The sequence below is a fragment of the Toxorhynchites rutilus genome, chromosome 2, assembly GCF_029784135.1.
Source record: "Toxorhynchites rutilus septentrionalis strain SRP chromosome 2, ASM2978413v1, whole genome shotgun sequence".
NCBI classification, from domain to species: domain Eukaryota; kingdom Metazoa; phylum Arthropoda; class Insecta; order Diptera; family Culicidae; genus Toxorhynchites; species Toxorhynchites rutilus.
This window is the reverse complement of record NC_073745.1, coordinates 170,585,905-170,611,682: the sequence shown is the minus strand read 5'-3', so window position 1 is coordinate 170,611,682 and position 25,778 is coordinate 170,585,905. Positions and strand designations below refer to the sequence as shown.

At 39.7% G+C, this 25,778-nt stretch overlaps 1 protein-coding gene across 8 annotated transcripts in view; it reads right to left on the bottom strand.

The window, feature by feature from the left end:
* Positions 1 to 25,778, bottom strand: part of LOC129769390 (dystrophin, isoforms A/C/F/G/H) — a 388,267-nt gene that overhangs the window by 120,556 nt on the left and 241,933 nt on the right. The gene's annotated exons all lie outside the window — the stretch shown is intronic.

Below are 25,778 nucleotides of genomic sequence, written 5' to 3'. Positions count from 1 at the left end.
TGACAAATTAAAAATCATAATTATATTTAAAGTATGATATGATGATGAAACAAAATAAATATAGGGCCTGATCACGGTGAAAACGAGGTGAGTTGTATACAACGTTATTACGGCTGCCACCGTGTGTGTAGAATCCGGAAGAGTTCATTCGTCGTGACAACTTTGATGAACTCGGTGTTATTATGAATACCACAATACTGTCATGTCACGGAGAAAAACAAGTATATTTGTCACTTGTGTTTTAGATGGTGAAAGCTAGACACGGGGAATGGAGTAAGTTTAATTTTGTATTTATTTAGCTTTTTTGCTAACATTTTAAATTTTGTATTGCTTTTTGGGAAAGAAAAGATAAACAAACAGCAATTTACCCGCCTGGTGATATTTTAAAACGAAATCCTGACGAATCCAGAGGACGTGAATTTGTTGATTTGGGTTCGATAAATGCGCTATGGGATGCAATCAAGGGTCTAAATTGTAGCTCCTGTAGACCCATTCAAACATGGCAAAATGTCTACTTCCAATCTTATTAGAAAGAACGATCATTATGATTGATCATGTATAATATTGATTTGTTGATATTTTTAGTATAAAATAATGACTGTAAAAATTTTCAAAATTGCAGAGCTGGTTTTTGTAATTCAAACCTTCCCAATTGTTGGACGAGACCCGAATCAGGACGATAATTATAATAAGGACATTGTTTTTTTTTCTTTTTACGTAATAGATATTTTCAACGATACTTGTTTGAAGACATACTTTGAATGAAAGAATATTAAGAATTGTAATGGGTTGTATCTAGAACACGATCGTTTTCGACGTAGAACTACGGAATTATATTCTTCAATCCACTTATTTATCACTTCGGATAATTATTTTAGAATGCATCGAAATTTTTGTAATATTATTTAGTTATTTATTTTTTTATTACTCTCATTAGACTCGAAAGAGTCGAGTAGCTCTGATCTTCTTTGTCGTAGCACACCTCGATACAGAGGGCTTCTTCTCCTTGTATCGTGCTGTGTGTTTATTTGTGTGAAATCAGCATTAGGCATGAATGATATTCGCTCGTTGTGTTATGCTAGCTCACTCGCACCTGTGTTTTCATTCTTTTCTATTTTTGGTTTCCGCCTCTAGTCCTTAGAAGGGCTCTTGTGGAAAGAACCTCTATTCCATACTCCTCCTTCACTCGACAGGAAATCAATCCTCTCCCGCTCGACGCTCTGCGGTAACCATGTTGCTTTGATGACCACCAAACGAGAAGTGGTGTGGCTTCAAGTTAGATTATGTTAGGTTATGTATTATAGAGACTTTAAACATTTTCAGTTCATTCGTCTCTAGCCTTGAGAAATGCCCTTGGAAAACTTTACTCTACTCCTGCACCACACCTCCACCCTCATTGCCTTGAGAAAGGCACTCGATCCCTCGTCATCCAGCTCGTCCAGCAACGACGTTGTCCAGTCGGTGTCCACACAAAGAATGAGTGACTTCAAATCGCGGATGGCTTATTTAAATCAAATATGTTGAATACGGGCAGAAACGAATGTATCAGTTGCTCATTATTGACAGCTCTGTTCGGGAATGCACACAATTCGGTAGAACAAACGTATGGGAAAAAATAATGCTTCCAGTTTTCATTAATTTACTGTTTAGGCATTAGTGGATTGTACTGTATAGTATATCAAACGAATCTTAGAGAATTTCTGATTCCATTGGTATGCAAAGTATCAGAATTTGTTCGCTGTGAAAATAATTATTAACGTTAACTTTATTTTACAAAAAAGTGACCTGTTTTCTGATTTGGCACACTTCCTGAAAGACGTAGTTCTACGTCAAATTTGTTTTTTGTTTTTAAATTCATCTCATGTTCTCATTTACACTTGGAATCCTAGGTTTGGTATTCTAATTTCAGTTTTTGAATGTCAAGACTTATATAATTCAGACTTATGCCTTATGTAATTCTTCGATTTATTAATTACTTAACAAACCATATGGTTCAATTTAACGGAATATATGGTCGGTCGATTGGTTACGGAGAGATTCTCTCGGTTTCAATCTCGGGTTTCGCAGGAGGCCAACAGCCATCGCGATTAGATTCCTAATCGTGACGGCAAGTGATGTCATTGCGAGGCGCCTGATGGAGTGACCGGGAGGGCTCCTCTGGAACCAATCGGATCGGAGAAAAAGCGTACACGCGGTGAATAATAGAATATATCGCCGGGACGATTGTTACTAGAGAGGTTATCTCGGTGACTTTCTCAGATTTTCCAAAAAAGACTCTCCATCGTCGCGATTGAAGTTGCGATACAGAGAGCCTGATTACGAGCGTCACTTCACGGTGAGAGCGAGATGATTTTTATGCAAGGTTTTATACACTTCATCTCGTTTTCACCGTGTAGTGATGTTCGTGATCAGGCCCAGAGTAGGCGTGATAAACAGCGAAACATATCGCCGAGTCGATTGGCCTTGGAGGGGTTCTCTCGGTTATCTTCTCAGGTTTCCCGAAGTTATTTTACGTCTAAAACGATGCGTTTAATAACTAAATAACAATAGCTGGTCCAATAAATTGTTAAGGCTTTCCTTCTCAGGTTACCTAAAGATAATCTCTACTGCGCGTTATGACACATGAAGTTTTTGTTTCGTCAAGTAGTCAATAGCTCGCGTTTACTTAATCACATCACTTACCGCAGTGAATCCTGATTTTTCTTAACCATTCCCACTAACAACTAACCCTTCCACGATAAACGCTAGGGAACCACGCTATAGAGGCGACCCTTCGAAGGCCAGAATATCATACTAACATTTCTTCCCTTCCCCTGGTGACTGTAAAGACGTGGTCGGAGTCGTTATTGAACATTAAAGCTCGAATCACCGAAAATTGCACAACGAGAATGATTTGCTAGTCTCATGCGTCATTCTGTGTGTTCTTTGTGCAATTTGGTTGGTTCAGGTCAATCACGGAGAGCAACTACGAATGGTACAGTCTACCCAAGCTCAAGCCCAAGCTCAAACTCTTCTCATGTTCTTTTTCCATAATTTTGATATCCGCCTAAGGAAAATCTGAATCACTGTCTGCTTTTTTGCAAATTCCTTGAGACCCATTAGATGTTTCATATGAAGACTATGCTTCTAACCAACGCTGCTGAGCAGTTTCTGTTTAAATAATTAAATCAAACCACATGTCCTGTATATCAAATTACACGAGAATGGAAAGGACAAGAGGATTAAACTTCAGAATCACAAATAGGAGTAGCTCAGATTATACTAATCGTGAGGTGGATAAATTCGGGTTTGTTCTTAGATATAGATGATATTATTATTCACCAAAATTGTAGAAATGGTTCTTAAAATGATTCTAACCTTGACCTATACTAAGTACTTCTCACTATTGAAACGAGTAAGACAGATCTAAGAACAAGAGTATGCGAGATGCCGATTACGCCGATGCCTAGAAGTATATCCTAAGGTGGGCCAACTTGCTAAAACCACTCTTCAGCCATCTTGGAAGTCTACTGTGTTTTGTTTGTAAATAAAACACAATACGCTAGTGCCGAAGCTCGCTCGTGATCAGTCTGTCTCTTTCACACTACAAGCAAACAATTCCCCTTTTGCTTTTTTCCGTACTGTTTTCATAAACCGCTTCCCTAGCCAACTTAGTGACGAAACGGCCTCACCTTAGGATATACTTCTAGGCGCTTTGATCAGACCCATAATCTGATATTCCTGACTTCATCGATACACTGTTATTATGTTAGAAGTCGGTAATCATCGCGAGCCGAGGTAACCATGTAATGGGAAATGGGGGTAAGATGGACATGTTAAGAAGAACTTCAATTGTATCTTTGGAAACTCGTGTTTTCCAAAACTTAAAAGCAGTTTCTTACAGTTCAATGTACTGGTTTTCAAAATAATTAACCAAATGTTTTCTAAAAATGTGTTTTTCCATGTTTTTTACTGAAATTAAAACAAGCCCAAAAGTAGAACATATTTATCGATGCGGGTATCAGGACTCTGCATAGTCATAATCAACTGAGGATAGTCAGCAGACTATCTATATCCGTATTCAGTAGACTGACAATATCCGTATTCAGTAGACTGACTATATTCGTATTTAGTTATTAATGACTTTTGACTTCTTCACGCAGTTTCTCCGTTAAAACGACTAAATTGAGTTCAACGTGATTTGACATACGCCACAGGTGAACTTTTTTTTGTATCGTACACGAAAATTACTTACACGTATAAAATAGCGTGCAGTGTGTGTGCGCTATTTTGCACGCCTAATACTAACGCGAGGACCTTTATAGCATACTTGATAAATGTCTAAGTTCGTTGGTTTGAGTTCACGATGGGTAGACAATAAACCGTCCATTGATGGAGTAACTTTTTTTTTGCATCAGAAATCATGTTTTCGTTCCTCTTTATATGGACGTAAAAATAAGATTGCGTACGCGGGTATAAATTTCGTTCCTAGGGGAGTAGAAATGTGGATTGAAGTCAGTTGAATGAAGAGGCAGATTTGTATTCATTAGTCGAGTAGGTTAAAATAACCACTGACTGGACTAGTTCAGTCATCCTCGCTAGTCAACGCTAGTCAATTAATTTTCTAGTCAAGTCACTTTTTGTTGTGGACGACTGCCGAAGCAGTTCTAGTCGAAGCGAAGCTACTGAGAGTAAAGTCGGTCTAGATTTTTCACCTTCGAAGATTTCGGGCCCTGGCGGGTATAATGGACATGTATAGGGGGGAATATGGACAGGTTAATAATATACGAAGCGTAGAAGTTTATCGCTCGCGATAGCAATAATTTCGCTCTCTCTCAGTGTTTGTATGTCCAGTAACTTAAACAGAACAAAAAGAGAAAGCGAGATAAAAAAAAGGGTAGTATATTTCCTTCATTTTCCATCATGCATTGAATGTGATTATGTATGTGGCTATCCATTTCAACTCCACCAGTGCAATTATTTCAATAATCTAATGAATGATTAATGAATTTACTTTTCCGTACATACCTAATATCGCTTCTCAGTTAACTCACAAATCGAAATATAATCATCAGAGAATTCAATTTTGCAATGAAACCACTCAAAATGCTTAACACTAAACCTACTACGTGGGGTCAAATGACCCATTTCTTGCAAATAGCATTGTCACAACATCATTTGCCTACACTAATTTTCCTGCGGCGAGTATTCGGTTACATATTACTAACATAGTTGTAAGACAAAAATTGTCAAAATATTGGACTCCCGGCCCCGTCAGGCTAACGCCACATGTGCCTTAATAAAATATATATTTTGGGGGATACACTAATTTTCCTAAACATACATCGAATGTATTTTTCAGTGCTTACTCCTCTCTTGTTATTTTTTTACTGAGAAATATATGTAATCTGGCCTAACTACCGCAACGGGTCATTTGACCCTTGAAAACATTTATATGATATCAGAAAAATGTGTATGTGTGGTTGTGATACAATACCATTGCATTATACATTTTTTACTATTACTTTATATATTTTATGGTGTGTGAATAGGTTAATAGTGAATTATTTTTTTTTAATTTTATTTATCACCGTCTCGAATTATTTATAATTCCACAGACTAAAACCTTATATTAAATTCTTAATCCTATTTTTGAAAACAGTTTTGGACACGTTGAAATCGAACGCACTATTGCATTCACTATTGCAAGGGGTTATGGAATCCGTAGGAAGGCCTATGGCGATTGATAAACAACAAATCTCGCTCACGTAGTTGTCGGAATGGTACATAGAATGTACAAGGATGGACAGTTAAAATTTCCATTTTACAGATCAAACACAAATATTTTTTGAAGGTTGGCACGCTTAGAAGCTAACGATTCCAACGCGATCAGTCTGCAGCGGCTCGAGTAATAGGGGAGGAGGTGGTCTGGATCTGTCCAAGGGAGTTGTCGGAGAGCATATCGAATAAAACTACGCTGCTCTCTCTCTCTCTCTCTCTCTCTCTCTCTCTCTCTCTCTCTCTCTCTATTCGTGTGATTTGGGTGCGGAGACCACACGCAGGCAGCATACTCCAAAATGCTACGTACTAAGGAGCAGTATAGCGATTTGGTTGTGTAGACATCTCTGAAGTTACTGGTGCACCGACGAACAAATCCAAGGGCAGCAAACGCTTTAGCGGTAGTGACGCAGATATGCTCATTGAACCTCAGTTTGTTATCTAGGACGACACCAAGGTCGCGAATGGAATCAACAAGATCCAGGCCCTACTGAATAACGGAATTCAATTCGAGACTGCCGGTGGGTGAACAACACTGTTTTACATTTTTTGATATTCGATTCCATTCCGTTATCCTGACACCACCGCCGTGGCTCCTCTATGTCAGCCTGAAGCACGCAACAGTCAAGATGAGATGTTATTGATGTTATTGTTATTGTTATTTCCAGCATTCAGTCGAAAGCTCAGGTCGTTTATGAACAAAACGAAGATAAGCGGCCCAAGAACACTTCCCTGCGGCACCCCTGATGTGATGGGAAAATATCGAGAGTGAGAGTATAGAATGTAAACCCTACCCTTATTATATTCGTAGCTTACCCTGAGAGAGAAACGAATAACATCGAAGTAAGTACAGGTAAACTTCGATATAACGTACATTTCACTTCCAAAATTGTACGTTGTATCGAATTGTACGTTATATCGAACCGTAATAAAGTACTCACAAACGTAGTCTATAATACATATTGTGTTGCTGTTTTAGAAAGGTAATGAATAACTTCAATCAGAAGACGAAGCCAGCCTTTCTCATGATGTTTTCCTTCGTACTGTTGATTAAAGATTGATTCATTTAGAATCCGGAATCACAAAACCACCTGTATTTCGGGATTTATTGAAGGTACAAAATTTGTTTTAGCATCACAATACAGGTAATTCATTGTTTTATCAGAAAAAAAAATATTGAAAAAACTTTTCCTTTACACTTTGGAAATGTGTACGTTATATCGAGGTAAAATGTACGTTATATCGAGGGTACGTTATAACGAGGGTACGTTATATCGAAGTTTCCCTGTATACAGTAAGTTTATATAATAAAGAGGGTGGGGTTTACATTACAAGCCCAAGCCCGTTGCTCGCACCTTCCTCTTTACCCCGTCCATAAGGTTCTGTACAACGTCAGGTTGTAGTTTTTTTTTTGAACAGAAATCCATTTTCTCTTGAAGTCCGCCTCCGATTTGACAACTTTTGGGTTCTTCCGGAGGGCCTGCTTCTTAATCGCCCAATATTTCTCTATTGGGCGAAGTTCCGGCGCGTTGGGCGGGTTCATTTCCTTTGGCACGAAGGTGACCCCGTTGGCTTCGTACCACTCCAACACGTCCTTTGAATAGTGGCACGAACCGAGATCCGGCCAGAAGATGGTCGGGCCCTCGTGCTGCTTCAATAGTGGTAGTAAGCGCTTCTGTAGGCACTCCTTAAGGTAAACCTGCCCGTTTACCTTGCCGATCATCACGAAGGGGGGCGCTCCGCTTTCCGCAAAAGCAGATCGCTTGCCACACCATGTACTTTTTGGCAAACTTGGATAGTTTCTGCTTGCGAATCTCCTCCGGAACGCTGAATTTGTCCTCTGCGGAGAAGAACAACAGGCCCGGCAGCTGACGAAGGTCCGCTTTGACGTAGGTTTCGTCGTCCATTACCAGGCAATGCGGCTTCGTCAGCATTTCGGTGTACAGCTTCCGGGCTCGCGTCTTCCCCACCATGTTTTACCTTTCGTCGCGGTTAGGAGCCTTCTGAACCTTGTATGTACGCAGGCCCTCCCGCTGCTTGGTCCGCTGGACGAATGAACTTGACAAATTCAGCTTATTGGCGACATCCTGGACCGAACTTCTCGGATCACGTCTAAACTGCTTAACTACGCGCTTGTGATCTTTTTCACTGACGGAGCATCCATTTTTGCCGTTCTTCACCTTCCGGTTGATGGTTAGGTTCTCGAAGTATCGTTTTAGTACTCTGCTGACCGTGGATTGGACGATTCCCAGCATCTTACCGATGTCACAAAACCACCTGTATTTCGGGATTTATTGAAGGTACAAAATTTGTTTTAGCATCACAATACAGGTAATTCATTGTTTTATCAGAAAAAAAAATATTGAAAAAACTTTTCCTTTACACTTTGGAAATGTGTACGTTATATCGAGGTAAAATGTACGTTATATCGAGGGTACGTTATAACGAGGGTACGTTATATCGAAGTTTCCCTGTATACAGTAAGTTTATATAATAAAGAGGGTGGGGTTTACATTCTATACTTTTATGGTTTATAATTTCACGCTTCCTCATACTCTACTCTCGCACCGTGAGGACTCGGTTGTTTGGGACCAAGCAGATAGCTCGTTAGTCTTTCGGTGGTAAGGCACCACGAGAGCAGCTCGGATAAGCGCACCAGCCGCAGGAAGTGTGAAGAAGCCACATCGCTATCGACCGGGAACTTTGCGTGAAATTCGTCGCTATCAGAAGTCGACCGAATTGCTGATCCGCAATCTACCTTTGCAGCATTTGGATCGAGGAATTGCTCAGGACTTCAAAACCGACTTGCGCTTCCAAAGTTCCGCGGTTATGACGCTGCAGGAGGCCTATTCGTTAGCGATTCAGACCGTATTGAGCTGTTTGATCCACAATATGCTATTTTAAAAATCGACGATCATCATAAGCCGTTACTTTTAAAACTTGACGTCCATTCGCCTGGCCAGATCCGCCCGCCCGGTGTTCCAGCAGCTCGCAGTGAGTATGACTTTGCACGGTGTGATTTTAACGCTATCAACGAGCGAATCGGCTCGTTGAATTGGACAGAGCTTCTTGACCTCTCTGACATTGATGCAGCCGTCTCTGCCTTCTACGACAACATATATCAAATAATTCAAGACAACGTTCCTGTTAAAAGATGTAAGCCCTCCCTAAAGAAGAAATACAGCGCAATTTGACGACGTACATGCCATGAAGTCACTGTACTGTTCTCTGGTTCGCAGCGTATTAGAGTATGGAGTGCAGATCTGGGCCCCGTATCACAGTGTGCACGTAACACGTATCGAAAAAATCCAGAAACGTTTTATAAGAAGTGCATTACGGCGGCTCCCATGGACAAATCCCGACAATCTACCGCCTTACGAACATCGATGCGCGCTCATCGGACTCCAAACTCTGTCGAGCCGGCGTAGTTTTCTGCAAAGGCTGTTCATCTACGACGTACTAATCAACAACATCGACTGCGGCAGCATACTGCAAAATATTAATATTCACGTTCCGAACCGCCAACTCCGAAGCACTTCCTTTCTCAGAGTTCAAGGACACCGTACTACATACGGATATAACAATCCGCTAGATAGATGCTGTAGGCTTTTTAACGATGTGCACGATATTTTTGATTTCAACATAAGTAGACTAGTTTTTAAAGATAGAATTAAGAATGTCTAAATAGTCTGTGTGGTCTGTGATCAAAGATGGTAAATAAATAAATAAATATTTGAAGATACCAATTTGTGTGCTATCCACGAGAAACGCGTCACATTATGCCCAAGGACATTAGCTGGCCCATCGTATCCGAGGAGAACGTGCTATTAGCTTAGCATATAATATACGGTCCTTTTCAGGGCTCCAAATTTGATGGATTAGAATTCAGAAAAGTTTTTTACAGGCCGAACTGAAAGGAGCATTTAGCGAAAATCGTGGTGTCGATGATAATTCGATACCGATAGGCCATGGATATGGATTTGAAAGTGAAGAATATGAAATACATGACATGATGTAGTGAATATTTCCCCATATCGAAGAAATCACTTAGATGAAACTGCATTATAAAATTATTTGTGTATGAATGTCGCAATCGATAGTCGACTCTAATTTGCGCTGGGTAATTTCCTCGGAGGATTCGATTCCTCCTTTGAGCATTAATGATTATCTTTCTGGCAAAACGAAGTGGTATGAATCACATTATTCGAAAGATAAAATGAAGATGATTTCTGCCAATTTCCTTCAACCTCCAAACATCTCTTTCTCCCGTTTGTCGAAGCATGGTTTGTCGTTCGCTAATCCTTCCTCACAACACCCATTTCTCGTTTGAGAAATTGTTGAGTACACATCGTTTGCCAGTGCGCGTAGAGCGGGAATTCCTAAAGATTCATTGCACCTCTAATAATTTGCCGAAAGACGTGGTCTTACGTTGATCGCACTTGATTGAAAAATCCAAAATGAAATGTATTTGGTTGCAGCATTATATGAGTAGGAAGCAAATAATCGCTCGAAAATTACATGATTTTCGCGATGTGAAACATTTTCCTTTTTTCATGTTATGCATCCAATATTGGATACAAAAATTTTCTAATGATGGGGAAAAATAAAATTCAGAAGCTTTCCTGTTAATTGCGATTGATTGAAAAATCACAAAACCAAATGTATTTGGTTGCAGTGTTGTATGGGTAGAAAACATAAAAATAAACTCTTTCGCATGAATGTATTTTTTAATTCCCAGGGAAACTGGTAGATTATTTTTCAGCAACGATGATATCAATGAGGGTTCCGCGCGTGTATGTGTGTGGCGGATGTTTCTAGCGGAACCGTGGTATCACTCTCCTCCTGATGGATTCCCTTCTGGCCTGAGATGCACAAACAAGCTTTTGGTGACACCGTTCATCAGCGCTTTCAAGATAAACGATGTTAGCTTCACCACAACAGCGACAACATGCTCCAATCGCTGTTCAATTATAACTGATGGGTTAACGAGCGGCGCTTGCTTATATACCGATTGGTGATTTCAATAGCCTGTTTTGAAAGCAATTTTAAGACTATTGAAACAAGTTTTTGGATGAAAAAGTAACAAGTAAAGGGTGTGTCACATCAAATTGCATCACGGAAAAAAAACGCTGTAGAAATTCGCACAGTAGACCGATCCTTTTGAAAATTTTAGACAGTAAAATAAAAACTATTAAACAACTTTTGGCATTTTCTTTTTATTCATACTTTTTATTCGAGCCCAAGCCCGTTGCTCGCACCTTCCTCTTTACCCCGTCCATAAGGTTCTGTACAACGTCAGGTTGTAGTTTTTTTTTTGAACAGAAATCCATTTTCTCTTGAAGTCCGCCTCCGATTTGACAACTTTTGGGTTCTTCCGGAGGGCCTGCTTCTTAATCGCCCAATATTTCTCTATTGGGCGAAGTTCCGGCGCGTTGGGCGGGTTCATTTCCTTTGGCACGAAGGTGACCCCGTTGGCTTCGTACCACTCCAACACGTCCTTTGAATAGTGGCACGAACCGAGATCCGGCCAGAAGATGGTCGGGCCCTCGTGCTGCTTCAATAGTGGTAGTAAGCGCTTCTGTAGGCACTCCTTAAGGTAAACCTGCCCGTTTACCTTGCCGATCATCACGAAGGGGGGCGCTCCGCTTTCCGCAAAAGCAGATCGCTTGCCACACCATGTACTTTTTGGCAAACTTGGATAGTTTCTGCTTGCGAATCTCCTCCGGAACGCTGAATTTGTCCTCTGCGGAGAAGAACAACAGGCCCGGCAGCTGACGAAGGTCCGCTTTGACGTAGGTTTCGTCGTCCATTACCAGGCAATGCGGCTTCGTCAGCATTTCGGTGTACAGCTTCCGGGCTCGCGTCTTCCCCACCATGTTTTACCTTTCGTCGCGGTTAGGAGCCTTCTGAACCTTGTATGTACGCAGGCCCTCCCGCTGCTTGGTCCGCTGGACGAATGAACTTGACAAATTCAGCTTATTGGCGACATCCTGGACCGAACTTCTCGGATCACGTCTAAACTGCTTAACTACGCGCTTGTGATCTTTTTCACTGACGGAGCATCCATTTTTGCCGTTCTTCACCTTCCGGTTGATGGTTAGGTTCTCGAAGTATCGTTTTAGTACTCTGCTGACCGTGGATTGGACGATTCCCAGCATCTTACCGATGTCACAAAACCACCTGTATTTCGGGATTTATTGAAGGTACAAAATTTGTTTTAGCATCACAATACAGGTAATTCATTGTTTATCAGAAAAAAAAATATTGAAAAAACTTTTCCTTTACACTTTGGAAATGTGTACGTTATATCGAGGTAAAATGTACGTTATATCGAGGGTACGTTATAACGAGGGTACGTTATATCGAAGTTTCCCTGTATACAGTAAGTTTATATAATAAAGAGGGTGGGGTTTACATTCTATACTTTTATGGTTTATAATTTCACGCTTCCTCATACTCTACTCTCGCACCGTGAGGACTCGGTTGTTTGGGACCAAGCAGATAGCTCGTTAGTCTTTCGGTGGTAAGGCACCACGAGAGCAGCTCGGATAAGCGCACCAGCCGCAGGAAGTGTGAAGAAGCCACATCGCTATCGACCGGGAACTTTGCGTGAAATTCGTCGCTATCAGAAGTCGACCGAATTGCTGATCCGCAATCTACCTTTGCAGCATTTGGATCGAGGAATTGCTCAGGACTTCAAAACCGACTTGCGCTTCCAAAGTTCCGCGGTTATGACGCTGCAGGAGGCCTATTCGTTAGCGATTCAGACCGTATTGAGCTGTTTGATCCACAATATGCTATTTTAAAAATCGACGATCATCATAAGCCGTTACTTTTAAAACTTGACGTCCATTCGCCTGGCCAGATCCGCCCGCCCGGTGTTCCAGCAGCTCGCAGTGAGTATGACTTTGCACGGTGTGATTTTAACGCTATCAACGAGCGAATCGGCTCGTTGAATTGGACAGAGCTTCTTGACCTCTCTGACATTGATGCAGCCGTCTCTGCCTTCTACGACAACATATATCAAATAATTCAAGACAACGTTCCTGTTAAAAGATGTAAGCCCTCCCTAAAGAAGAAATACAGCGCAATTTGACGACGTACATGCCATGAAGTCACTGTACTGTTCTCTGGTTCGCAGCGTATTAGAGTATGGAGTGCAGATCTGGGCCCCGTATCACAGTGTGCACGTAACACGTATCGAAAAAATCCAGAAACGTTTTATAAGAAGTGCATTACGGCGGCTCCCATGGACAAATCCCGACAATCTACCGCCTTACGAACATCGATGCGCGCTCATCGGACTCCAAACTCTGTCGAGCCGGCGTAGTTTTCTGCAAAGGCTGTTCATCTACGACGTACTAATCAACAACATCGACTGCGGCAGCATACTGCAAAATATTAATATTCACGTTCCGAACCGCCAACTCCGAAGCACTTCCTTTCTCAGAGTTCAAGGACACCGTACTACATACGGATATAACAATCCGCTAGATAGATGCTGTAGGCTTTTTAACGATGTGCACGATATTTTTGATTTCAACATAAGTAGACTAGTTTTTAAAGATAGAATTAAGAATGTCTAAATAGTCTGTGTGGTCTGTGATCAAAGATGGTAAATAAATAAATAAATATTTGAAGATACCAATTTGTGTGCTATCCACGAGAAACGCGTCACATTATGCCCAAGGACATTAGCTGGCCCATCGTATCCGAGGAGAACGTGCTATTAGCTTAGCATATAATATACGGTCCTTTTCAGGGCTCCAAATTTGATGGATTAGAATTCAGAAAAGTTTTTTACAGGCCGAACTGAAAGGAGCATTTAGCGAAAATCGTGGTGTCGATGATAATTCGATACCGATAGGCCATGGATATGGATTTGAAAGTGAAGAATATGAAATACATGACATGATGTAGTGAATATTTCCCCATATCGAAGAAATCACTTAGATGAAACTGCATTATAAAATTATTTGTGTATGAATGTCGCAATCGATAGTCGACTCTAATTTGCGCTGGGTAATTTCCTCGGAGGATTCGATTCCTCCTTTGAGCATTAATGATTATCTTTCTGGCAAAACGAAGTGGTATGAATCACATTATTCGAAAGATAAAATGAAGATGATTTCTGCCAATTTCCTTCAACCTCCAAACATCTCTTTCTCCCGTTTGTCGAAGCATGGTTTGTCGTTCGCTAATCCTTCCTCACAACACCCATTTCTCGTTTGAGAAATTGTTGAGTACACATCGTTTGCCAGTGCGCGTAGAGCGGGAATTCCTAAAGATTCATTGCACCTCTAATAATTTGCCGAAAGACGTGGTCTTACGTTGATCGCACTTGATTGAAAAATCCAAAATGAAATGTATTTGGTTGCAGCATTATATGAGTAGGAAGCAAATAATCGCTCGAAAATTACATGATTTTCGCGATGTGAAACATTTTCCTTTTTTCATGTTATGCATCCAATATTGGATACAAAAATTTTCTAATGATGGGGAAAAATAAAATTCAGAAGCTTTCCTGTTAATTGCGATTGATTGAAAAATCACAAAACCAAATGTATTTGGTTGCAGTGTTGTATGGGTAGAAAACATAAAAATAAACTCTTTCGCATGAATGTATTTTTTAATTCCCAGGGAAACTGGTAGATTATTTTTCAGCAACGATGATATCAATGAGGGTTCCGCGCGTGTATGTGTGTGGCGGATGTTTCTAGCGGAACCGTGGTATCACTCTCCTCCTGATGGATTCCCTTCTGGCCTGAGATGCACAAACAAGCTTTTGGTGACACCGTTCATCAGCGCTTTCAAGATAAACGATGTTAGCTTCACCACAACAGCGACAACATGCTCCAATCGCTGTTCAATTATAACTGATGGGTTAACGAGCGGCGCTTGCTTATATACCGATTGGTGATTTCAATAGCCTGTTTTGAAAGCAATTTTAAGACTATTGAAACAAGTTTTTGGATGAAAAAGTAACAAGTAAAGGGTGTGTCACATCAAATTGCATCACGGAAAAAAAACGCTGTAGAAATTCGCACAGTAGACCGATCCTTTTGAAAATTTTAGACAGTAAAATAAAAACTATTAAACAACTTTTGGCATTTTCTTTTTATTCATACTTTTTATTCGAGCCCAAGCCCGTTGCTCGCACCTTCCTCTTTACCCCGTCCATAAGGTTCTGTACAACGTCAGGTTGTAGTTTTTTTTTGAACAGAAATCCATTTTCTCTTGAAGTCCGCCTCCGATTTGACAACTTTTGGGTTCTTCCGGAGGGCCTGCTTCTTAATCGCCCAATATTTCTCTATTGGGCGAAGTTCCGGCGCGTTGGGCGGGTTCATTTCCTTTGGCACGAAGGTGACCCCGTTGGCTTCGTACCACTCCAACACGTCCTTTGAATAGTGGCACGAACCGAGATCCGGCCAGAAGATGGTCGGGCCCTCGTGCTGCTTCAATAGTGGTAGTAAGCGCTTCTGTAGGCACTCCTTAAGGTAAACCTGCCCGTTTACCTTGCCGATCATCACGAAGGGGGGCGCTCCGCTTTCCGCAAAAGCAGATCGCTTGCCACACCATGTACTTTTTGGCAAACTTGGATAGTTTCTGCTTGCGAATCTCCTCCGGAACGCTGAATTTGTCCTCTGCGGAGAAGAACAACAGGCCCGGCAGCTGACGAAGGTCCGCTTTGACGTAGGTTTCGTCGTCCATTACCAGGCAATGCGGCTTCGTCAGCATTTCGGTGTACAGCTTCCGGGCTCGCGTCTTCCCCACCATGTTTTACCTTTCGTCGCGGTTAGGAGCCTTCTGAACCTTGTATGTACGCAGGCCCTCCCGCTGCTTGGTCCGCTGGACGAATGAACTTGACAAATTCAGCTTATTGGCGACATCCTGGACCGAACTTCTCGGATCACGTCTAAACTGCTTAACTACGCGCTTGTGATCTTTTTCACTGACGGAGCATCCATTTTTGCCGTTCTTCACCTTCCGGTTGATGGTTAGGTTCTCGAAGTATCGTTTTAGTACTCTGCTGACCGTGGATTGGACGATTCCCAGCATCTTACCGATGTCCCGATGTGACAACTCCGGATTCTCGAAATGAGTGTACAGGATTAATTCACGACGCTCTTTTTCGTTCGACGACATTTTTCCAAATTTACGAAAAATTGACAGTGAAGCATGGCCAACGTGATCTATACACTCTTATCTGATTATAAGCGAAGGCTGAAGATATAATTCCTAAAAATTAAATTTCTACAGCGTTTTTTCCGTGATGCAATTTGATGTGACACACCCTTTATATAACGCGTAGATATTTTATCTTTCGTATGAAGTGTTTATCATACCATTTCGTTCAGTTGTTTAAGAGCTGTTAACGCTCAAAATCTCGGTCTCCGGCGTAACGCTTTCGTTTTTGAAATTTTGATTTTACACCCCGGTATAGAAATGAAAGACGTAATCCTACGTCAAAAAGTTAGTGAACGTCATAAGATTAGTTGTTGTCGATCGTGTACTGACGAAGCCATGTTGATATTCAGATATCATCGGTTGACAAGCGATACATAAAATGTTATGAACTAGTCTTTCGAATACTTCTGCCACGCAACATAGAATGGAAATGCCTCAGTAATTTTCAACGGCATAATTAGAGCCTGATTTGTAGATCGGACACATTGAAGCTGTTTTCCACTGATGCGGAAAAATTATGTGACGTAGCGACTTATTGAAAATTATTGTCAATAGTATCTGCAGAGACGTGGCGCATCCTTTCAGGAACAATGGCGAATGTTTATTAGTTCCAGAACCTCTAGACACGTCCAATTTATTCAAAGCAGATGAGACATCGTGCTGTGATATTTCAAACAGCGGTAAATTCAAATCGAAAACGGGACAATTCTTGAGACTGTCAGGCGAAAATGCAGGTGAAATGGTGCTGTGTACCTTCTCGAAATGATCCGCGAACGCATTTACTATTCCTATCGGGGAATCAGCAATATTACCATTAAAAGTCATCTCGGGTGGAAATCGATTTAAGTGCGTTCGATTGCGAATAAACGTCCAAAAATAGAAGGGGTTTCGCTTCGCAGTCGTCTCCAGGTGGGCGATGTAATTCTAAAATGATACGGTTTGAAGTTCGTGATGAGTCTCAATTGTGCGAAGATTGTTACGATTTGCATCCGTTCGTTCTTGAAAATAACGCTTACGAGATTTGCGGACGACGTTGCGAAGGTGCTGCAGCTCAAATGTACACCAAGCGTGACTGCATTCAAAGAGTCATAGAATATACGTACCGTCTCGTCGGTATCCTTACCGAGAAACAACGAAGCCCAGTCTATAGCAGATAAAGCTCTATTAAGTTCTGCAAAGTTGCAACGTCGAAAATCAAAGTCGTCGGTTTGAATTGTGTTCCCAGGAGGTTGCAGGAAGTTGTCGTTTACATCAATGCAAAGAACAAACGGCATGTGGTAACTATCGATTTTAAGTAGGGCAGATGGAGGCACGATTAGTTCAACTACGCTAGGATCGTTGACGAATGCCAGGTCTAGAAGGCGGCTGTTTGCGTTTGATAAGCTGTTGATTTGAAGGAGACTGGTATAGTTTCTTGTTCAGATGAAGCATTCGTTGGCAACAGTCCGTGACATCTTCATCTTCCTGCGATATTAAGCGGGGTAGATTGTAGTCTTCCACGACGACAATCATGTCGGAATCCAAAGCGCGATCGCGAAGCTGTTGAACAGATGAGGAGTGTGTTGAATATGTCTCCGGTTCCGAGTTGGGTCGCATGTAAATGCCACAAACATATACTGATGACTTTGGAAGTATAACACAGACAACAGCTTGTTCGAGGTTGTCGCTATCTGCTAGTGTTACTGATTTGCAGTTGAGTGTCGTTTTAACTGCCACTAAAACTCCGCCACCCCGTTGAAGATTGCTGGTGGCAGAGCTGCGGTCGCATCGATATATGGCATAGCTTGAAGTGAGCTCTCAGCTGGAGATGTCTGGACGTAGTCATGTTTCCGTCAGAACAACAATGTCGTAATCGCAGGAAGAAATTTTTAAGAACAATTCGTTTGTCTTCGTGCAGATTCCCATTGACATTTTTGTAAGGCTGATGTCACATTAGGCGGATTCGCCGCCACGGATATCGCAACGGTTATTTTCTCCATTTAATAACCGCCCCGCTCTGTGTGACATGGCTCATTCACAATACACTGTAGATCCTCCGCTGCGGTTTTATTCGCGGAATCCGCGGCGGCGAATCTTCTGATGAGTTAAGCGTCTTTAATACAGAAAGTGACGACAAATTGTTTTTATGGCGGTGACGGTAGTTGCTGTGGAGCTACTTTTGATTGCTGAGATGAGTTCTTTTTTGACACCATCAAGTTGAACTTCTAGACAGTCAAACGCTTCATGAAATACGCCGTCACTCTGCATTTTTTGAACTGAACGATGATTCACTTCTGTTTGTGTTTTGATTTCTTCTGTAAGAAGCGTTTGCTAAACAGAATTAATTGTACGGCTGACTATCCAAGTGAGCTAACAGTAACCATTCCAACCTACAGTGCTATTTTGCATGTCAAAAATTGTAATTTCAATGTTTTGCTAATAATTGTTATCCCAAAATGTCGAAATTTACAGGAGAAATATGGTATGCCACGTTTCTCAACAAAACTATATAAATCGAGTCATTGTTCGCTAACTATTTATAAAGGGTCACTTGATCCGCTGTGATAGGAATAGGTATACATGAAACATCGGTAGGTTTAGTGTTAATATCGAAGCCGCAAAAATTACATCCACATGCGGAATCATATTTGATTTTCGGTTTTTGTTTCCCTATTCCACTTTTGATCAGTATTCATTGTCATAGGATGGTTTAAATATTAAATAATAGTATGTAGAAAGGGTTCCCGTCAACAGAAATTTGAAATTCCTAATGCAACTATACAAATCAACCCCCCACTGTTCGTCTTACCCGCGGTTCCCCTACCGGAAATCATATTCAAATAAAAATGACAAAAATACCTTCCGAAAAAAAGCAACATTAATGGCAATCAACACCAAATGTTCATGAATAACGATGGCATTGTGTGCATTTGCAAATTGTACAAAATCGAGGCACGCACAATTAGCACTTTAAGAAATGTAAAACTATCACACTACAAATTTCATAGAATGTCAATAACAGATGTGCCAACCTGCAAAAAATGAAAAATAATAACAGGTGACCTGACCTTTATGATCAAGGTAGTAATTCGTTTTATAATGCATACGTTATTACGAAATAACACCTTTTCATTTGAGTGCATTCTCCGTTATTATATGCGTTTACATTCATTAAGCCGTTTAGTTGCGATGGGAACGTGTATCATTTTGACTCTTTGGTCAGAATTTATTTGATTTTATTCGCTTTCCGAACGCTTTGAGAAAAAGACTAATCAACTATTTCAATGGTTGTAGAGAAAAAGTTGAAGGATTGTGTGTTTGACATTACCGCATAGTTGACGGTTACGTTAAGTTATTTGTTGCATATTGATTCTGAATATATTTGAACAAACATTTGGGAATTTCAACCCCATTTTAACATATTATCTATGGAACATTTTATAGTTATCAATATTGTAATGTATTCTTAGGAATGGTCCAACCATCTTCTTGCTTCACTAACATGGAAGCAAGTGATGGAATCAAGAAACTGTACATGCTTGTTCATGTGCATGTTCGAAAGAAGTACCCACTACATGGGCTGAAAAGTCCCGTGATTTTCAATGAAAACAATCGTTTTTTTGGGCGAAGCTGTATTTATTCCTCAAAATAGTTTCCTTCGAGCGTTTCAACAACGCCAAACCGACTGTTGAATCATCAACGCGCCGCTGTTTTTGGTCGACGGTCTGCAAACGCGGTACCCATCGCGCGGATAGCTTTTTCTCGATCAAAATGTCGTGCAAAATGTATCCCACAACTGAATGCTGCTCCCCTTGATGAATGTTAGAAAACCCTGAAAGCAGCAATTAACAAACACAGCAGAGCCCATCGTCGGCTCGATTTTTGCCACGGGCCCAAATTTGCAAGAACAAGGAAGGAGGCATATTGTCGAACGAACGATTGAAAGATAGAGGCAGCACTACGATGAACATCTGAACAGCGTGCAGGCAGGAGACCAAGACGGCTTTGGAGAGGACTAAACCGATGCAGTGAACAACTAAGATGTACCACCTTCTACGATGGCTATGCGCTAAGGAGGCCAATCAGCTAAAAAACCTCAAATCAGCTGGTAAGGATGGTCTCGCAGCGGAACTTATACCGTGTATGCACCGGATCTGAGAAGTGGAAACCGCTCCATTTATAAAAAAAATGTGACAAGCTGGATTATGAGAAGCATTCATGATTCTGAATGGAATATAATTCTAATAATTCTGTCTCAGATCCTCTTTCGCCATCTATCGCCAATGGGAAGCATATTTGTGGAAAGTGACAGGCCGGATTCATGCCCTGTTGCTCGATGACGGACCAGATATTGTTACCGGCGGCAGATTCTCCAAGAATACTGCAGGTATCATGTCCTTACGCACTACATCTTCATGAACTTCAAAACCGTATTTGATACAACATATCAAATAAAGTCATAAATGAACAAAATACGCTTCCAATGCGATTTTATACAATACAATATACAGCGAGAAATAATGTCTTGATTTTGTTATAGTTATAGTTTTCATAATATAAATTTTCGAAACCATTATATTATTGCACGAATTATAGTAAAACATAACGTTTCATTGTTTCTACATACGGTTTCTAATGTGGATAATACAGGGTGCGGCAGCATAACTTCCTTTTTTCAAAACTCAATAAAAACTGTTGTATGCATCGGAAAATATTTATTTATTTTTTATAATGTAGGTGCATGTGTAAAGTTTTTATTTACATTGTTTTGAAGACCAAATCTGTTAGGTGACGTCCCCCATTCTCCATACATTGCGTAAACCGATTTCTGGCGTTTGTCATGACTTATGTTGGCAATTTCTTCTTGGATGTTGGTCTTCAAATCTTGTAGGGTTCTTGAACGGTTCACATAAACACGGGATTTCAAAAAACCCCATAGCAAAAAATCACAAGGGGACAGATCGGGAGAGCGTGCCGGCCATTCCAAATCGCCTCTAATTGAGATAAGGCGCTCTGGAAAGTGTTCCCTCAAAACAGCCATTGATGCTCTTGAAGTGTGTGCTGTTACACCGTCTTGTTGGAACCAAGTGTCCCCCAAATCCAAATTTTTTAGCCGTGGGAAAAAAAATTTGTAGCATGTTCACATACCGGTCCTAATTCACTGTCACTGTAATCTCATTTTCCTCAAAAAACCAGGGACCAATAATTCCAGCTGAGGAAATTGCACACCACACTGTGACTTTGGGTGAATGCAAATTCTCTAGGGTTGGTGTCAGCCAATGGGGCTAAATTAAAGCGATTCCGAAATGCACGCTGTGTTGCAATAACCGAACATCCGCTTGAAGAGTAAACTTCAACGGCAATGGCACGCTCTTCACTATTCCAACGCATTATGGCGACTGAACCGTGTCGGGACAAAATTTTACAGTATCCCCTCTTGAACGAGACCACTAGCGCTCCGCTATGATATCAACTAACTAAGTGGCGCGCATTTTAAAAAAGGAAGTTATGCTGCCGCACCCTGTATATGTTGTTTTATATGCTAATCATTTATTACCTGATTGAACTTTTCCTGAGAGTCCAATATGTCTATAAAAAGTGACATCCGGTCATCCATGATTTGAAACCCATTCCGAGGTTGAGAAAGCAAGCTTTGTACGGCTTCGCTGATAGATCCGGGAGTGGTACTAAGAGAGCTTTCGTCGTGTGATTGGCTTTTTGTCATAACTCCATTCACGCAATTTTTATCTCCGCTTCTACAGGACGCATTGATTTGTTTTATTTGTTCGGAAGTCTGCTTCAACGCATTCGAACAATTTTTTAAGTATTCCACAGAATTGAGATTTTTTGCATTCATTGAAATTAGGTGAAACTTATCCAATATATGGTCAACGGATTGTACTGATTTTACATTTCTTGAAGACAGCTTTTCGTGGTTGTCGATCGTATTTATTTTTGAAAAGCAGTCAATTTCGTCATTACTCCATAACCCATCAAGTACAACAGAGGTTTTCGTTCCGACTAAAGGGTCCATAGTTGTGTTCTCTGTACGTTCTTTCTCTATTGAAAAATTCAAAGCTGCGCTTCTTTCATTTTGTTCATCCAAACTCAAACCATCAGATGGGCTCCTCAAATGAATGGGTTGTGTATTCTTTCCTTCTATTTTCCCTTGATTAAAAATTCTATTATTTGGAAATGCTGATGTGCGATTTGTTGTTGTTCTACAATTATTTCTACCCGCGTCATTTAAAGTACTTTCCCCATTTTCTTGTTCTCTCATTGAGCTACGTATATTTTCTAGAAACAATTTTAGTTGATGCGAGGGAGTTTGGACTTCATGATCATTTATTTCTTCTGATGGTGACGATCGAATTGGGAGTATCACAGAGTTCGGTTTCGTCTCAAACGCAATTCTAACAGAAGTTGATTTGTGTTCCTGTTTCTGCGTTCTTAATTCACCGAAAAGATGATCTTGTTCGGAACATTGCCCAAAATTGTTCGTAATTGTTCGTAGTTGATCCACATAAGAATGCATTTGGTTATCAAAATACATTTGGTTCGAAGAAACAGAACCGCATTCATATGAAGTAGGACGGTATCTTTTTCTTTTCTTTGTAGCAAACTCCTTTTCTTGCAATTGAGTTATAAAATGTCAGATGACATGTTGGTCGTAAGGTTGTCCATGGAAAGTGACTGATTGACTTATACCTCCTCCTTTCGTTGCGTTTATCTCCGAAGTTCGTTTCATTTGAAAATCAGGTTGAGAAGTGGATAGTATATTTCTTTCCAAACTACTGCTAGAAGCAATTTGGGTAAACTTATTGCTGTTACTTTTATCAACACTTTTTCTCGGAATACTTTGTGATCGTCTTTGTGGCACCGATGGGGGATTCGCACTATTTTCATTTAACTCCAACCGACCAGATGTATTTGGAACAGCAATTTTGTTATTAGTACTTCGTTGTAAATCAGGATTGATAGTATCAAAGCCATGATATCGCATATCTCCTGGTGAATATGCGGGTTTTCCGTCACTTTTCTCGATTTTGGATAAGTTATTTTGCAGTGGATTATTTCGTATATAGGGATTGTTTGAATGTAAAGGAATATATTTCATGTTTGACATCATACTATTTCCACTATTTGGATCAATATTACGATTCATAGTTGATCTATATAGTTATATAATAAAATGTACTACTAATAAATAGATCTATTATTATTTGCTTTTAACGATCATAACCAACTCAGATTTCTTCCAAATCCATCATTTGTATCATCAAATGTGATATTTCAAAGTATTGTCACTACAAGGAAAACGAAATGAGATATAGAAAATAGGGCGCTATTAGTATTTTGTATGCTTTGTCGTTCAATTTACTGCAAACGCGGTCGCTGTCGAAAATATTAGTTATTATATACATTATATGTTTATGAACAATTTTATGTCATAGATAATTTTTGTGCCCTTGCTTATGCATTGTCGTATACCAATTACATGAGAAGGGCTGTTGAATATCCATCAAAATTAAGAGCTTTAAACTTTGTTGAACATATTTCATTTCACGATGGAACGTGAAACGGCATTTATGTGAAGTTCTGATAAACCACTTTTCGCGAAAAGAATCGTATGGCGGCTCTCATCGATTGTTAAGAAATATATGGCAATCATGTGTACACAACTTATGCCGTAACTATTTTGTAACAGAAAAAAAATACTCGAAATTATGGAGGAACAGAGTGCGAATTCTGAATTTTTGTAACGCTGTATTTTCCTGAAAAATCAACGCATACACATGTAACGTACATCATTTTGAAGCTTCAACTTACAAGCTTAGGAATATTCCACACATTTTTTATCTTGGTTAGTGTAGGACAAAAGTACCGGAACGAACTGAAAATTCTATGTCTTTCTGTTCATTTAAAGATTTTGTGGACTGGACGAAAGGTAGTTTAGAAAACTACGATAAATTCTATACAAGGTTGATTTGCTGCTCTGAAGAAAAAAAAAACATTAAAATTTTTTGCGGTGATTTCAAAAATATGACAAAAAGTGTCTTGGAAAATCTTCGGTAATTTTGCAAAAATTGTTTTCTTAGCCTAGCATATCCCCTAAACTCCTGTGGACGTTTCATTGATACATTTAGCCATTTTTCTAGCCGATTTATCAAAGCATATAGTAAATTAGAGAAGCACCTCATCACGAATTGCACCAGAAATACGAAATGCTGCCAAAATGCGTACCCTCCGAATGGACGATTCGCAACTTTCGTTTTCATGACTTTGTGGGTAATATGTGTGTTTAAATGGAAATTCTTATGTGTATGTATGAGTGTCATCACTCCTGTAGTTGAAGCTTCAAATGATCTATGTTCCATCTCCATGTGTCCTGAAAATACAGACTTCGCACTATATTACTCTAATTTTTTGTCGAGTGTATATATACAGCCATTCCATGCCAAACCGATATAATGGTTCTCAGATTATCTTGAAAATGAAAATATCAGACCAGTATTTTTTTTTATTCTTTACCCTTTTTTCGGCAAATGACTTTATTCAAAAATTCATAACATTTGAACTACTGAACCCATCCAGATGAGCCCAAGGAGCTCTCTTCTTTGAAAAATATAACACTTGCAAAAAATGGATTTCGTTCTCTTATTTATTGATTGTATTTATTTTTTATTGTTTTCATGATATCATGATATATGATATGTTCAAAAATCGTATCTCAGTATCACGGAGACCACAAAAAGCTAAAATTTTCAAATGTTTCAAATATATTAGACAATTATTGTGCAGTTTGATATTTCATTGAAAGATTGTCATTTAATCAAATAGGCCATAAATGGGTCCCGCTTTTTAAAAAGTTGCTACCGTTCTGAATTAAATTTCGGACGCTTAAGGCACATGATGCAGAAAACAGATCTAAACTTTATGCACAGGTATTATTTGGTTGATATTTTTAGTAAATTAGTTCAATATGCTTTTAAGCTTTCTACTTTGGTGCCTATTTGATTGAAAACATAAAAAAATCATCTTTTCAAATGAAGCGAATATGAATCAAACTTCGGACACTAAATCAAATTTCGGACAGATTGAATTCAAATTTTGGACATTAATGTTTTTAATGTTTTTCGTAATTTCGTAATTTGAAAATTACATTACAATTGATTATATTTTATAGTCAACTGCGAAACAACTCACTTACCAAGCAATCATTGTAAACTGTTAACGATGATAAGAACTGATGAAACACGGGAGAAATTTAAATATTTATGAACGGGTAAATTCTACGTACTCACGCTAAGCAAACGTCAAACACAAACGATAATGAGTAGTGTTTTCAGATTTTTGCCGATTATGTTAAAATGTTTTATGTAGTTTTCATATGAAATGATAGTGAATCCAAGGGATTACTCCAAAGAAGTAATTGTGATATTAATTTTATAGTTATATCATCAAAGTGTCCGAAATATGATTCAGAACGGTATTTTTTGAGGATGAACATATTCGACAAAATTGACCGAAAGAGAGAATCGAAAAGTAAAAATGTTCGATGTATCATTATACAATAATTTTAGCCATTTTTAGCCAATTTTAGCCATAACAGGAAACATTACTTTCATTAGCGACAGCGATTGCATTTGAACAGTTTACTTCTCATTATTTATTTAAAGTGGCGCCATACACATTTTAAATTTTAACACACCATAAATACAATGCTCAATTCCCTCGAATTTCTACATATCAGATATCACTACACAGCAACATGTATAATCTCTTTTTACTCTCTTCTTAGTTGTCACATCAGAATCAAAGTGCAAATGAAGAATTTCCTATAGTATATAGAA